Genomic DNA, 15,099 nt, shown 5'->3' with positions numbered 1-15,099 from the left:
TAAGCCTCAGTCTTCCCAAAACCTTGATGTGCTCTCTATTTGCTCCAGATTTCATTTTGTTTGCCCAGTTGCTTCCTTAAGGAAGAGTAAATCTGGAGGAGCCTATGGAAGGAAATAAAGAAAGGGATTAGGGAGTGGTGCAGTGAAGATGAGAGTAGGATAAAAAGAAAGACAAGGGAAGTTAATGTGTTGAACATTTCTATGGCTGATTGAAGATTGGTAGTGAATTAAGAGAAGGGAAATATGGGACAAAGAATGGAAATGCGGAATAAAGGGAGACAAATGGAATAGCAAGTTGATTTTGATTAGTAGAAAGAACATGGAAATTGGAGTCAAAAAGCAGTTTCCTTAATCTCTCCAGCTGTAGGTGTGACCTTGATCAGTTCATTTATTGCCTCTGGGCTTCCTGCTCCTTCTTTGTAAAATGGAGATAATAACACTTATTCTGTGGGTTGTCAGGATTAAAAACAACACCAGACCTTCAGCCCACAGCAAGGTCTCATAGCTATTATCACTGCTGTTGATTCAATCAGACATTGTGAAAGAGGGTAGGGAGGTTCAGCAAAAGGCAGAATCCCAGATCTCAACAAAAACCTGAGGGAGGAATGTGCAGGCCTTGTTCACTTATGAAGGGAAATATCAGGGAAACTAAAGCATAAAAAGAGACCAAATTAGAGGACGCAGAAGGATGATTTAGGATATGTAAGGTAAAAAGAGGAGGACTGAGAAAACAAATTCCTCACAACCTAATCCCTACATGATGGCAAAAGAAGAAAAACAGATGCTTCTTTGATAGAAGGGGCAGAGGAGGTGCAGGAAGAAAATGGGCAAAGTCTTACAGGGCTTCTTAGGCTAAAAGTTTGAAATTGGTAGTGCTGACAGTACATGGCCATTTGGCCAAAACAGTGATTGTCAGTGTATCTGCCTCAATCAGGCTGATGAACGGCCAACTCCAGGGCTCTTAGACACACACTGGGAATACCTATGGGCCCAGGTCTACAGGAAAATCCAGAGGCTCTATTCAGATAATAAAGACTCTAGAGTGCCATGGAATTGTCAATGAAATACTGGGGTCAGCAAATAAAAAATTCAGTTTGTATCTCATCAGTTGCCGTTTTGCTGGGTTGGAGGAAATAATAATAAAAGGGTGGAAAATGGGAATTGCCGTTGTGGTGCAGTGGAAACTAATCCAACTAGGAACCGTGAGGTTGCGGGTTCGATCCCTGGCCTCACTCAGTGGATTAAGGACCTGGTGTTGCCGTGAGCTGTGGTGTAGGTCACAGACGTGGTTTGTATCTGGTGTTGCCATGGCTGTGGCGTAGGCTGGCATCTAGAGCTCCGATTAGACCCCTAGCCTGGGAACTTCCATATGCTGCAGGTGCGTCCCTAAAAAAAGAGTGGAAAAGAAGAAAGTTCATTACAAGAAAAAACCCCAACACATTACCTTTAGGGATTAAAAAAAAATGTGCTCCAGGTGGCTTCTGCTTTAAGGAAAATTAAGTTTGAAATGTCGACTTCTCAGTCTGTAAATTAAGACTACATATCTACATGTTTCATTTACAAAGAGATGGAGGGCTGAATTCCAACTTGCTTACGGCACTTCAAATGTCATTCAAATTCTGAAATTTCAGTTCATGGTTGGCTCTCTGGGTGACATGTGTTGCCTAAACTAGGGCCCAGGAAACAGTTATAGTAACAAGGGGTATGTGTGTGTGTGTGTGAGAAGAGGCAGAAGGATGGCCAAAAATGGAGACCTGAAGCTGAGTGTTACCAAGTAATGTGACTCTCCCCATGACCAGATTTGACTCAGGCTCCTCTGAGCCCTGTTCTCCTAGGCCTCAGTCTTGGGCCCAGTCCCCAGCCCTAATCCCTGTCCTTCCTGGGCCTGCATAGGCCAGTTTTATCAACAATCCTGCTAAGTCATTCAGAGGGAAACCCCCACCTTCGGTATCTGATCACCCTGGCCTAGCCTGCCTTCAGCGAGGATCAGGTTAGATCATTGAAGCCAGAGTTGCCCTCACCTTCCATGTCTTCTCTCAGGAATTTTCCATCCATCACCCCTCCTGTCCTTTCCTGGGCTTATAAATCCCCACTTGTTCTTGTCATAGTGGGAGTTGAGCCCAGTTCTATACTACAGTCTCTTTTCCTCTCTTGCAGTTGTTCCTGAGTAGAATCTGTTTTTCACCGCTTTAACTACTGTCTGGCCCTAGTTTTTTGTTTTTTGTTTTTTTTAAACAAATAAAGACCATGACTGAAAACCATCATCATTCTGAACTGGTAACCACAGGGTTGGCAAGCAGTCTGCTGTGTGCAGCAATAAGGACACTCTACCTGAATAATTTTAGCAACACTCATAATTGCCACTTGTGTACAGCTAAGAATTTCAAAGGCTTTCACATATATTGATTATATTTTCCTCACAATGGCCCTTGTGAAGTAGGCAGGGATTTTACGGATGAGGAAACGGAGGCTCAGGGCTGTTGCCTGTCTCAGAGAGGGTCACTAGCCAGCGACGGCAAGGCTAGAACTGAAGCTTTCAGAATCCTCAGTGCTTTGAGTTCCAATTTGAATTTAAAACCTCAAAGAGAAAGAGAGTACATTGTTCGAGCAGAAAGTGGATTGTTATGAAGATAAAGAATTTGCAGACTTTTAAGCAGGACAATTAAGGAATGAGGTGGTGAATCAACGGCTTGTCTGAGGCATTACACTGATTAATCACTTCATGGATATCTTTTGAATAATTTCTTTCACACAGAGTCAGAATTTCAGTAGATTTAAATTATAGCAAAAGATACTTAGATGCATTGGGAACAAACCTTGGTTGTGGAGGCGATTATAAGCGCAACGTACAGCATCTTCATTATTCAACAACCTCAGTGCAGGATCTGCGATTCTCAGACACTGGGTAAAATGCTAGAGGGAAAATGATGGACACGACACAGGTCCCTGCCATCTGAAGCTCTTGGCCAGTTTGTGCAGGGGTGACGTGATCAGACGTCTAGTTACAAAACAGCCAGGAGAGGTGAGCTGTTCAAGCAAGCAGAGTGTGCTGATGGAAAGCAGCCCTTGGTCTGCTTAGCGGCGTACCTGTCTATGACAGGAGGCTGGCCTTGCTCTTCTCTGAAGTTCTTTTCGGTTCTTTTCTCGCAGCGAATCGCGAATCCTGTTTTCACAACGGCTGCTGTTTCCATTGCTATGGAAATGATGGTGAGGTATATCACAAATTCAAATACTATGACATGACTCCAGGACTCAAGAGGAGGAAAAGATGAGCTGTAAAGGGGCACAGTTTCCCTCCAAGCCAAATACCTTTGCTAATGAGCAAGTATGTTAACAAAAAATAGATGAAAAACATATGAGAAGGCCATCGGCTGGGAGAATAGGATATGTGAGTGAGGTTCCTCAACAGATGTGCCTGGGGTGAGCTCAGGAGATAAATCTTAGCACCTTGCGTAGGAACATTTCTCAAGCCAAAATGCTGCTCCCTGGACAGGCCAACAGCTGCAGTCTCCTGATGTAGGAGGAGGCCGATAGGTCTCTCTCTCTGGATAACGAGGGAGGGTAATGACCCTTTACCCCCAGAGCCATGTCCCCTCAGGTGGGAGGCGATGCTTAGCCTTAGAGCAACTGAGTTGGCATCAGGACAGATGCTGGTGTGATGAGAAAGACCACTCTCCCTTTGAAGCGCTTTCAGATGAATCCTTCTTGGCCTGGGCTTAGGGGGAAAATTGGCCAAGTACCACTGTGACCTGCTGCATCTTTGCTTGTTGCAACCTATCTTGGGGACTCCCTCCACCCCTGCATTTGCAGAGAAATTCCCATGCATTTGGCATCCGTCTGATATAGGGTTTGGAGGGGCCTGGAGATGAGGCTCCAAGGTCAGCAGCAGGGCTTTCCCAGGGAAGCAGCAACCTCACTTTTTGAGCAGAGCTGGCTGTGCGCGCTCATCTTCCCCACCCTCTGGCCTGGCCTTTGAGGATGTCATGGTGAAAGTAAAGGGAACTTTGTTTAGTCTGCACTGCAGCCTTGAATAGGCCATAAAAACTCCCCAGGCTGTGACCGACCAGACTTGGAACGCAGGCCTCTGCTCGTCACTTACGCACCTTCTTTGTCACTTCGTATTTTGTGTGTTGTCTCTCTCTCCACCCTGGTGGCCTGTAAACACACACATCCCCACCATCTGGAAGTTGCTGTGCGGATTCTGTGTTCTCCAAAGCGCCAATGCCTCAATGAAGTAACAGGATGTGTGCGGTTGCTGTTACCTTTAGGGGATGGGATTAAATACGGACATTGGGAACTCAAGAAATAAGGTGAAATGTTTCTAAGATAAAATCCCCTCTCCTGAAATGTACCCACTTCAAAAATACTAGTGGCTTACACATCTTCTTTATGATTCCAAGGACACAGGCCTTAATTAGAAAAATCTTGAATTCTAAATAGTTTCTGAAAACAACCTCAATACCTGAACACTTAAAAACATATGCTTCTGGGGGAAGTGGCTGAAAGATTCTGCATGTGCAAGTCCACTTGTAATTTAGTTAATCTAGAGCAATGTTTTCTTTAAAAAACAAACATTTTCACCATAGGAAGAAGAAAGAGGAGGAGGAGGAAAAGGAGGAGGAGGTGACAGTGGGAGCAGACAGGAGAGGTTGGAGATGGAGAAGATGGAGAAGGAGAAGAAAGAAAGAAAAAAACGAGTTTGCCGCCGAGCAGAGAATTTGACTAGAAAGCCAAGGCCCAGCTTGGAGCAGAGTTTTATGGTTGAGTTATAAACTCTGAAAATAGGGCTTTATAATGGAAATGTTGACAGACTCTCAACTATAACTGAGCTAGCGGATGCCCGCTGTAATGTACTGTGTAATTTATAGGAGTCACCTGTTAAGCCATCTGGGAAAGAAAATTTCCCTTTTAAAATGTTAAGAACTTGATTAACCTTTTGAACTTCATCATTATTCCAAAAGGAGTCCCTGCAAGCCACTTGCTGCTAGCTGGCCAGTTTGTATTTGTAGATAAAATTTGGGATTACAAAAAAAATCCTGAGTGGCCTTCCTATTCTGACCCTGTAGGAAAATGAGTTGTAAGGGAGAAGCTGCACCTTGATGGACTGGTTTCTGCAAGCTAAAACCTCCTGTAAGTCAGAGCAAGCTTCCGTTCTCTGTATTGGAATCTGAAGGTACCTTTATCATCTCTCCTTACCTTTCTCCCCCATTGGTTTTTCAGGCAAGAAACCAGGAACTGAGATCCCTACTACCCTTGGGGAGACTACATATTGTTTGCTCTGGGAACCTTGATTCTATAACTGGTTAATGGATTGCTAGATGGCTTATATATATGGTTTTATGACATTTATACTTGCGGTATTGAAGGTGCCCATACATCAGCTCCCCTGTTTTTCAAAATTCTCCTTTTATTTTTAGTATTGCTATTATTTCTTATCAAAACATTTTTATGGAATCTCTCTATTGTCAACATTCATTCCATAAATGACCAGTGTCCAGGCTGGGCTCCGCTAGCTTGCCTCTGTAATTCTCAGGATCTATCCATGGGGCTTTTGACCCGTACAGAACAAATCTATCTCACTGAGAAAATCGAATAGGGTTAGAATTCCCTCAAATTCTGGGGCACTTTAATGAATACTAGATCCGTCTTTGTTGGAGGAAGATTCAGTACGTTCTGAAAATGAAATTGCTCAGTTGGAATTTTCTGATTTGGGAATGTCTTTTCAAACACAGACCAAGGCCCATGTAGATGTCTTTTGGCTACTTACTTTCTCCGGGCTGACTCTTTTACTGTTAATCCAGGTTACAAGTGTTTTTCTACGAGAGGCACATTGTTGTCCGTAACATATGCGATTCCCATGGATTAAATCAGGAGATCCTTTTCTGTATTTCCCCCAGAGCACTAAAGCATTGGTACTCAAACTAAGTCAAATACAAATGATTATATTAAGAAATATAATCCCAGAAGAGCCAATCATGTTAAGCAACAGCACCACAATTTCCTCCAACCCTTTGTTCTGAGAGACTGTGCTTACGAAAAGGACACACTGCCCAGAAAGATTGTTGTCTGATGGGAGAGTAAATACATGAAATCCTATTGCACTTTCAGGTCAGTTCGTCTTTACTTGTTCTTTTTTTTTTTTTTTTCTTTTTATGGTTGCACCTGTGGCATATGGAATTTCCCAGGCTGGGGTCCGATTGCAACTGCAGCTGCCAGCCTATGCCACAGCCGCAGCAACACTGCATCCAAGCTGCATTTTTTACCTACCCTGCAGCTGTGGCAATGCTGGATCCTTAACCCATAGAGCGAGTCCAGGGACCACACCTGCATCTTCACGGACACTATGTTGGACTTTAAGAACCTGCTGAGCCACAATAGAAACCCCTACCTGCAAGGAGGTTGTGGCGGAGGATTCCTACTTTGGCAGGAAGACTGGACTTCATGATCTTTGAGTGTCCTTCTAGTTCTAAATTTAAAAAATCCTATTGCTCCGAAAGGCAGAAACATGACAGCTATAGGTGGACACCAAGAATCTTAAATTCTGGTATCTTTATGTACTTGGTATAGGTTTTACATTTTTATGTTAACCTGGTTTTGTATCTTGCCTGGAGCTCTACTGCATGGGTGTGTATGCTACTATTCTATTTTGTAACCACCTGGATTCTAATGGACTCTGCTGTGATTTTCAAACACTCATCCCTTGATGGGATGGAGCCTGGGATCGTCACTGGAATCTAATGCTTATTAATGCTTTGACCGCTTCTCCACTGGAACCATGGTTCCCACTTGCAGTTTGATGTCATCTTTCCTTCACACACTCTGACACTTGTATACATTTCACAGATGTGTCAAGAGAGTCCTCAAGATGTTGAGAGGAAAAAATTGCCAAGGCTACAGTGAGACTGTGTGGTATGGCCAAAAATGAAAAAGTCAAAAGTCTGGTTCTGAGTACTGTTTTCTAATAAATAGGCACCACTCTCTCAATGGAACAGATTTGATTTTAATGCCTTAAAGGGGCACAGAGAGCTGGCTAGTTTACAAAACTGAGAAATATTCTTCTTGCTGGGGCAGCAAAACCTTCCCTGCCACCACCTTGAGGGAGCTTTTGCCCTTCCCTAATAGACAAATTCCCTCTCCTCTCCTGTCCTTTCTTCCCATACCTCTTCCTCCCCAAATCCCTCCTGAATTCTCTAGATGGAAACATATTCTCATATTAGTTGTTTAAGAGCAATAGAAATTGCTAAAGTGCACAAAAATGTTTACAAGTACATAGAATGATACTGAGTCTAGACCAGGAGATGATTCTTTGGAGTTTATATCTCCTTGATGTCTCTATTGAGATCTCAGAGAAGAGGATCTGGAACCAAAGATACTTCTTTTTTCTTAGTTGAGCTTGCCCTCCTTGAGTTGCCAGAGGAACCTCTTGCTTTACTGAACCTAAAACTTCCTGAACTCAATTCCTTTTTCTCTCCTTGTCACCCCCTGTCCTTCTATCCAACCTTCCAGATGGTTGTGTTCTCTTTGTTTATTTTTTAATTTTTAATTTTATTTTTTAAATTCATATTAATGTATAGTTGATGTACAATGCGGTATTAATTTATGCTATACAGCAAAGTGATTCAGTTATACATATATACATGTTCATTCCCATGTGTGGTATCACAGAGTATTGAATAGATTTCCCTGTGCTGTACAGCAGGTCCCCATTGATCATCCATTCCATATACGATAGTGTGTATATGCCATTCTCAGTCCTTCCCTCCCCACCACCCTTCCCTTTTTTGTAACCATAGGTTTGTTTTCTACATCTGTGAGACTGTTTCTATTTTGTAAATAAATTCATTTGTATCAAATTTTAGATTCCTTGTATAAGTGATATCACATGATGTTCGTCTGATTTACTTCACTCAGTTATGATAATCTCTAGGTCTATCCATATTGCCGCAAGTCACATGATTTCATTCTCTTTGATATTATTGTAAGCCTTTCCATTTATTCATTAAGTATTTACTTAACACCTACTATATTCTGTGTAGCATGCTGGCTGGAAAGAGTAAAATAAGTCATGTCCCTATTGTAGCCTTGAAGAACTCACTTTGTATACGATGGAGGTGAGAATTAGAAAAACCCTTCCAAACAACTAACAATGTAATTTGATGTGTTCAAAGCTTTAAACTGAAAGCCATTTAGACTTTCCTAGAACAGGCAGAGAAGCAGTTGTTCTTTGTCTTCTGGTCATTTAATATATTTGCCCTGATGATACAAACTAAACTATGTAGGAGACGAGCACATTCAAGCTCATGAAAGCTGCCTTTCAATAAAGCCAATCATCTGAAACACTTTTAATGGACTGTATCAGCGTCAACTTTCTTTAGACCTGATTTCTGATCTTTTCTTTGATGTGATGCTCATATTTGGGGACATCATTTAAAAAGTCCCCATGAAACTTGTCAGTAAAGGTATTTTAAAAATATACTTTATAAGAGGTTTCTGGTGCTATCTTTAGGGTTTTCTAGGTATAGTATCATGTCATCTACAAACAGTGACAGTTTTATTTCTTCTTTTCCAATTTGGATTTATTTTATTCCTTTTTCTTCTCTGATTGCTGTGGCTAGGACTTCCAAAACTATGATGAATAATAGTGGTGAAAGTGGACATCCTCATCTTGTTCCTGATCTTAGTGGAAATGTTTTCAGCTTTTCACCATTAAGAATGATGTTAGCTGTGGGTTTTTCATCTGCGTTTTTTATTATGTCAAATAGGTTCCCTCTATGCCCACTCTCTGGAGAGTTTTTAAAGAAATAGGTGTTGAATTTGTCAAAATCCTTTTTTGCGTCTATTGAGATAATCATATGGTTTTTATTTTTCAGTTTGTTGATGTGGTTTGTTACACTGATTAATTTGTGGTATTGAAGAATCCTTGCAGCCCTATGATAAATCCCACTTGATCATGGTATATGATCCTTTTAATATATATTTGAATTCAGTTTGCTAATATTTTGTTGAGGATTTTTTCGGTCTGTAATTTTCTCTTTTTGTATTATCCTTGTCTGGTTTTGGTATTAGGATAATGGTAACCTCATAGAATGAGCTTGGGAGTGTTCCTTCCTCTGCTATTTTTGGAAAGCATTTCAGAAGAATAGGTGTTAACTCTTCTCTGAAGGTTTGATAGAATTTGCTTGTGTAGCCATCAGGCCCTAGACTTTTGTTTTTTGTGAATTTGGCAAAGTTGTAGGCTACAAAATTAATACACAGAAATCAATTGCATTTCTATATACTAACAATGAAAGATCATAAGGAGAAATCAGAGAAACCATCCCATTCACTATCATATCAAAAAATAAAATATGTAGGAATAAACCTACCTAAAGAGACAAAAGACCTATTCTCTGAAAACCAAAAGACAAAGAAAGAAATCAAAGACAACACAAACAGACGGAAAGATATACCATGTTCTTGGATTGGAAGAATCAATATTGTCAAAATGACTATACTGCCCAAGGCAATCTACAGGTTCGGTGCAATCTGTATCAAATTAACAAGGGAAATCTTCACAGAAATAGAGGAGAATATTTTAAAATTTGTATGGAAACACAAGAAACCCTAAATAGCCAAAACAATATTGAAAAAGAAAAATGAAAATGGAGGACTCAAGCTTTCTGACTTTAGACAATACTACAAAGCTACAGTTAGCAGAACAATATGATACTGGCACTAAACCAGAAAAATAGATCAATGGAACAGGATAGAAAGCCCAGAAATAAACCCAGACATCTATGGTCAACTATCTATGATAAAAGAGGCAAGAATATACAGTGAAAGAAAGTTTCTTCAATAAATGGTGCTGGGAAAACTGGAAATCTGCATGCAAAAGAATGAAAAATAGAATACTGTGTAGCACCATACACAAAAGTAAACTCAAAATGAATTAAAGACCTAAATATAAGGCCAGATACTGTAAACTCCTAGAGGAAAACACAGGCAGCACACTCTTTGACATAAATCACAGCAACATCTTGTTTGATCCACCTCCTAGAATAATGACAATAAAGACACAAATAAACCAATGGACCTAATCAAACTCAAAAGCTCTTGCACAGCAAAGGAAACAATTAATAAAATGAAAAGCCAACCCACAGAATGGGAGAAAATCTTTTCAAATGGTGCAATGATAAGGGACTAATCTCCAAAATATATAAACAACCCATATAATTCAACAAAGACAAAACCAAACAACTCAATTAAAAAATAGGTAGAAGACCTAAATATAGACAAATATCCAAAGAAGACATACAGATGGCCAATAGGCAATGAAAAAATGCTCAACATCACTAATTATTAGAGAAATGCAAATCAAAACTTCAATGAGGTACCACCTCCCACCAGTCAGAATGGCCATCGTTAAGTCAACAAATAACAAATACTGGAGAGGGTGTGGATAAAAGGTACTCTCCTTCACTATTGGTGGGAATGTAAATTGGTACAACCTCTATGGAAAATATTATGGAGGTACCTCAGAAAACTAAATATAGAACTGCCATATGATCCAGCAGTCCCACTCCTGGGCATATATCTAGATAAAACTTTCATTGAAAAAGATACATGAACCCCTCTGTTCATCACAGCAGTATTCACAGCAGCCAAGGTATAGAAACAAACTAAATGTCCACTGACAGATGAATGGATTAAGATGTGATACATATATACAATGGAATACTACTCATCCATAAAAAGGTAAACTAATGCCATTTGCAGCAACATGGATGGGATTAGAGATTCTCATAGTTAAGTGAGGTAAGCCAGAAAGAAAAAGACAAATACCATATGATATCACTTATTTGTGGAATCTAAAATATGGCACAGATGATCCTATCTACAAAACAGAAACAGATTACAGCCAAGGAGAGCAGACTTGTGATTCTTAGCAGGGAGGGGGGGCGGGAGTGGGATGGACGGGCAGTTTGGGGTTTTTGGATGTAAACTCTTAGATTTGGAATGGATGGGCAATGGGGCTCTACTATATGGCACAGGGAACTCTGCATGATTGGGTCACTTTTCTGTACAATAGAAATTGAAGAAACATTGTAAATCAACTATAGTGTAATAAAAAAGATATTTAGATATCAGAAAATATATATACTTTATATAGTATCTTCTCTATCAGGATTCATGGGAGAATTTTTTTCTAGGTTCGGGATTATAAATAGTTACATATTTTTGGAAAACTGATTTCTTTTTATCTTATGGATATTGTGACCATTTTAAGTGACTTTTCTGTTTTAAGGTAGGTCTTAATAATCATGTAGTTCAATCACTCTCCAATTATATCTACTCAACTAGATGTCTAAGACTGTTTTTCAACTTTTTAGACTGTATCCCATTCTAAAAATGCATTTTGCGTTGTGACCTGGTGCACACACACATAATTAAGATTAAAGTTTCACAAAACAATACTAATTTATATTGTAATGCCCTATTTTTAAAATTCTGTTCTCTTCTGTTCCATCCTATCCCATTTCATTTCATTACAGCTGGTTACAACTCTCTAAATGATTTCATAACTCTTTAGTGAGTTGTAATCCACATTTTAAGAAATACTGATTCATTCCTTTCCTTGAACATTTCCAGCTACAGAAAACTTAATGCTTCTTGAGGAAGGCCATTTTATCATTGGAAAACTTGGAGATCCTCCTTCAGTCGAGCTTACTGCGTTGTTGGTGGATCTTGGCAAGTGTCTTCCTTGTTCTCTTTTTCAGTTTCATGCACAACAGTCAAATCCTTCTCATTCCTGAGCATCTTTCCAGTATTTGAAGAGAATATGTCCCCCTGAAAACTCCTCACCTATTTATATTTGGTTGTGGCTCCAGCAAGAGGCTTGGTGGCCAGACGTCAACAGCTGAAGAAAAGTGTTAGGCCAGGGCAATTACAAATGTTCCCTGAAGCATTTGAGTAATTTGAAGGAAAGTGTTGCTTTTTAAAAATGTGCTCAATTTAACTGAACAATTACCCCAATTCCCTACTTTACTTCGGCTTTGGGAAACCTGGCCCAACTTCTGCTGCACATTGATTTTGCTCAGAGGTGGCAAGTGACAACACAGCCATTACATAAATGACATGAGAAAACAGCCCTCTTCCCCTAAGGTATTTAGCACACTCCACAGATGGCGACGACCTAATTCAGTCAAAGAAGAAACAAGTGAAATCATTCACTCAATTACCTTCACTGGGTAGAGGCAGTGTGGCTCTCTCGACTCTCCCAGAAGAAAAAAAAAAACCTTCCTGAAACTGCCATGCACGGGCAATTTCATTACAACAGAGTTCCAGTCACCTCTTGTTTTCTTAAACTTCTATTATTGAAAGATTAGTCTTCTGTTTATGGTTACATTGCCAAGTATCCAAAGCAGAACTCTCTCCTTCATTCGAAGTTAATCGAACTGAAATGGACATGGCATTACCAAGGCCCATGGCCCTATGAGATCAGAAGAATTACTCAGTCTGTACCACTTAGGACAGAAATTTTTGAAAGACGTTAGGATAAATTGACAGAGCTTACTTACCTCAGCATACAGAGTTTAAAATGTAGTTCAGAATGACTTTATTATAATTAGATGCTGTAATGGGAAAGATTAAAATGTTGTGTGGCTGGATAATAGTACTCACTTAAGTGATGGCTAAATCTAATGTTGAGAGGTGGTCAAGGGTAACCATTCTTTTCTATTTACAGAAGTAAAGGGCAAATCCATGTCCTTGAAGGGAAGTGTTGGAGCAAATGAGTCCCTAAATGGATGGCAAATTCCCTAAAATATGGTGATAGTGAGAGGAACATTGTTGTCTTGTCCAATTGTTTAGCTGGATTCCATAACTGAAGCTCAAGAATAAAACATAGATATTTAATCAAACTGATAAAGATGACCTAAGTTAAGAATTTGCCTCTTATTTTCTGTTTTCATAGGATTTCAGTTCTGAGACAGTTCTTTTGTATTTTCAGATGCCTTTATTTTAAGGTGGTTTCATTCAGAAAACATACTTAAAGAATGAGTAATCATTCCATAAACTATCTTTTCTTTTCTTAGTGGTTCTCTTTTTCTTAGTGGTTTAGCTCCTTCTCATTTCTAATTTACACCATTTTTTTAAAGTCTTTCTCAATTTAGTCTCTTCTCAGCTAAGATTTCTTATATTTAATTTCTTTATTAATTGAGTTTAAGCATTTCAACTTGGAGCTCTTGTGGAAAGTGGCAACCAAGCTGGAAAGTGACTCCAGCTTACTGAAGTCTTGGCTAAGCTTTCAGTCTTTTGACAGCACAAGGCCAAGGAAGTGTGAGAAAGGTACTAAGTAGGAAAAGAATCAAAATCTGTGTTTTTCCCTATGATTTCATTTAATGTAAGAGAATGGTATTGCTGGGATTGGCAAGAAATGACAAGTAGGAAGATACTGCTATTTGAACATAGACGGTACAGTCAACTGTGTGAAACTTCAATAAACATGAAGGATAAAACTATGGTGATTTAGGAAGGATGATGAATATTATTAGTTTCCTCTGCAGTTAGTAGCTTTTTTCATTCCATCTTTATCTCTTATTTTGAAATGGCTGGAAAAAAAAATCGTGATTTGGACAGACTCATTGTAAGAGTTGCAAGATGCAGACCTGAAGGCTGAAAATATCCTGCAGATGGATTTTATTTGATATATACAATGTTAAAAAATAAATACACTCATTCATAAAGTGTTTTTGTACATAAAGAACATGTACGAAAACCTACAGCTAACATTATATTAATGATGAAAGACTGAGTGCTTTGCTCCTCAGATGAGGAAAAAGGCAAGGATGTCCATTCTTACCACTATTATTCAAGAGGGAACTGGGAGTTCTGGCTAGTGGAATAAGACAAGAAAAGTAAATAAAAGTCATACAAATTGGGTAGAAGAAGTGATACTGTCTCTCTCTATTTGCAGATAATGTGATTGTCTATGTAGAAAATCGAGAGAAATCTGCCAAAGAACTCTTACAACTAACTACGTTTATTAAGGTGATAGAATACAGGATAAACATATGGTAGCAACTGTGGACACTGAAATTAAAATACCTTTTACAACTGCTAGAATTACTTAGGAGTAAATTTAGTAAAACACGAACAGGACTTATAGAATGAAAAGTTAAAAAAAATTGATGAAAGAAATAAAAGAAGTGTAACTGGGTCCCCATGCTGCACAGTGGGGAAAAAAAAAAAAGTGTGTTGGGGGAAATAACAAAAAATAAATTAAAAAAAAGGGAAAAAAAGGATAATTACAGAAGTCACAGAAGCTCCTAATGTTTTGACTGACAACATGTGAAATGTCTAAATAATTAGGAAAAGAATTGATCTCTTGACTACATTGACTCATTCTCCAAGGGAACTAGAAAATATCAGTATTTATTTAGGTCTTTGATATTCTTCAGTAATTCCTATGTTTTCATCACATAGATCTTTCACATTTTCCTTTATTTTCATATATTTAGTAATTTAGTTGAGTTTATGAAAATATTATTTCTGCATTCTATTTTATAAATAATTATGGCTAGTATTCAAGAAATATACTGAAAAATATTTTTAAGTTTAATCTTTTTAAACTTAATTTTATTGGAATTGGACTGAACTTTATATTTTAATATGATGGATTTTCAGGTAACATTTTTGGATTTGCTAGATAGATAATGATTATGATCTTAATGACTTTTCCTTCAAATCTCTTTCTTCAAATATTTTATATCATATTTATCCTTATTATATTATTCTATTACTTGATATAAGAAAACATGGGTAATAACTGTAAAAGGGGAAATCTGGATTCATTTTTAGCTTCAATGGGGATAACTGTGGTATTTTCCCATAAAAAAATTGTTCATTAAAAATGGTCATCCTTAAAAAAAAAGAAGTTCTAAATAAATAGAGATATAGTATGTTCATGGAAGACCTAACATACTAAAGATGCCAGTTTTCTTCAAATTGACATACATTTTTAATGCAATTCAAAATGCCAGCATGATATTTTGAAGCTGTAGAAAAGATTATTCCAAAATTTTATGGAAAGCAAAAGTGACCAATATAGCTTATAGTCTT

At 38.6% G+C, this 15,099-nt stretch overlaps 1 long non-coding RNA gene across 10 annotated transcripts in view; it reads left to right on the top strand.

Annotated features, from left to right (window-relative positions):
- Positions 1 to 15,099, top strand: part of LOC102164357 (uncharacterized) — a 652,820-nt gene that overhangs the window by 243,065 nt on the left and 394,656 nt on the right. Inside the window, exon 7 of one of the 10 annotated variants that reach the window (XR_014843628.1) lies at positions 4,587 to 7,858. The exons of the other annotated variants lie outside the window; for them this stretch is intronic. This is a non-coding gene — a long non-coding RNA (uncharacterized LOC102164357). Of the gene's footprint in view, positions 1 to 4,586; positions 7,859 to 15,099 lie in introns of those variants that run through there. 10 annotated transcript variants of the gene reach the window in all.

The sequence above is a fragment of the Sus scrofa genome, chromosome 4 (assembly GCF_054392235.1).
Source record: "Sus scrofa isolate SSC_HxYL_T2T_F1_AM1 chromosome 4, Sscrofa_HxYL_maternal_Yorkshire_Landrace_v2.0, whole genome shotgun sequence".
NCBI lineage: Eukaryota > Metazoa > Chordata > Mammalia > Artiodactyla > Suidae > Sus > Sus scrofa.
This window is presented reverse-complemented; position numbering and strand designations above follow the sequence as displayed.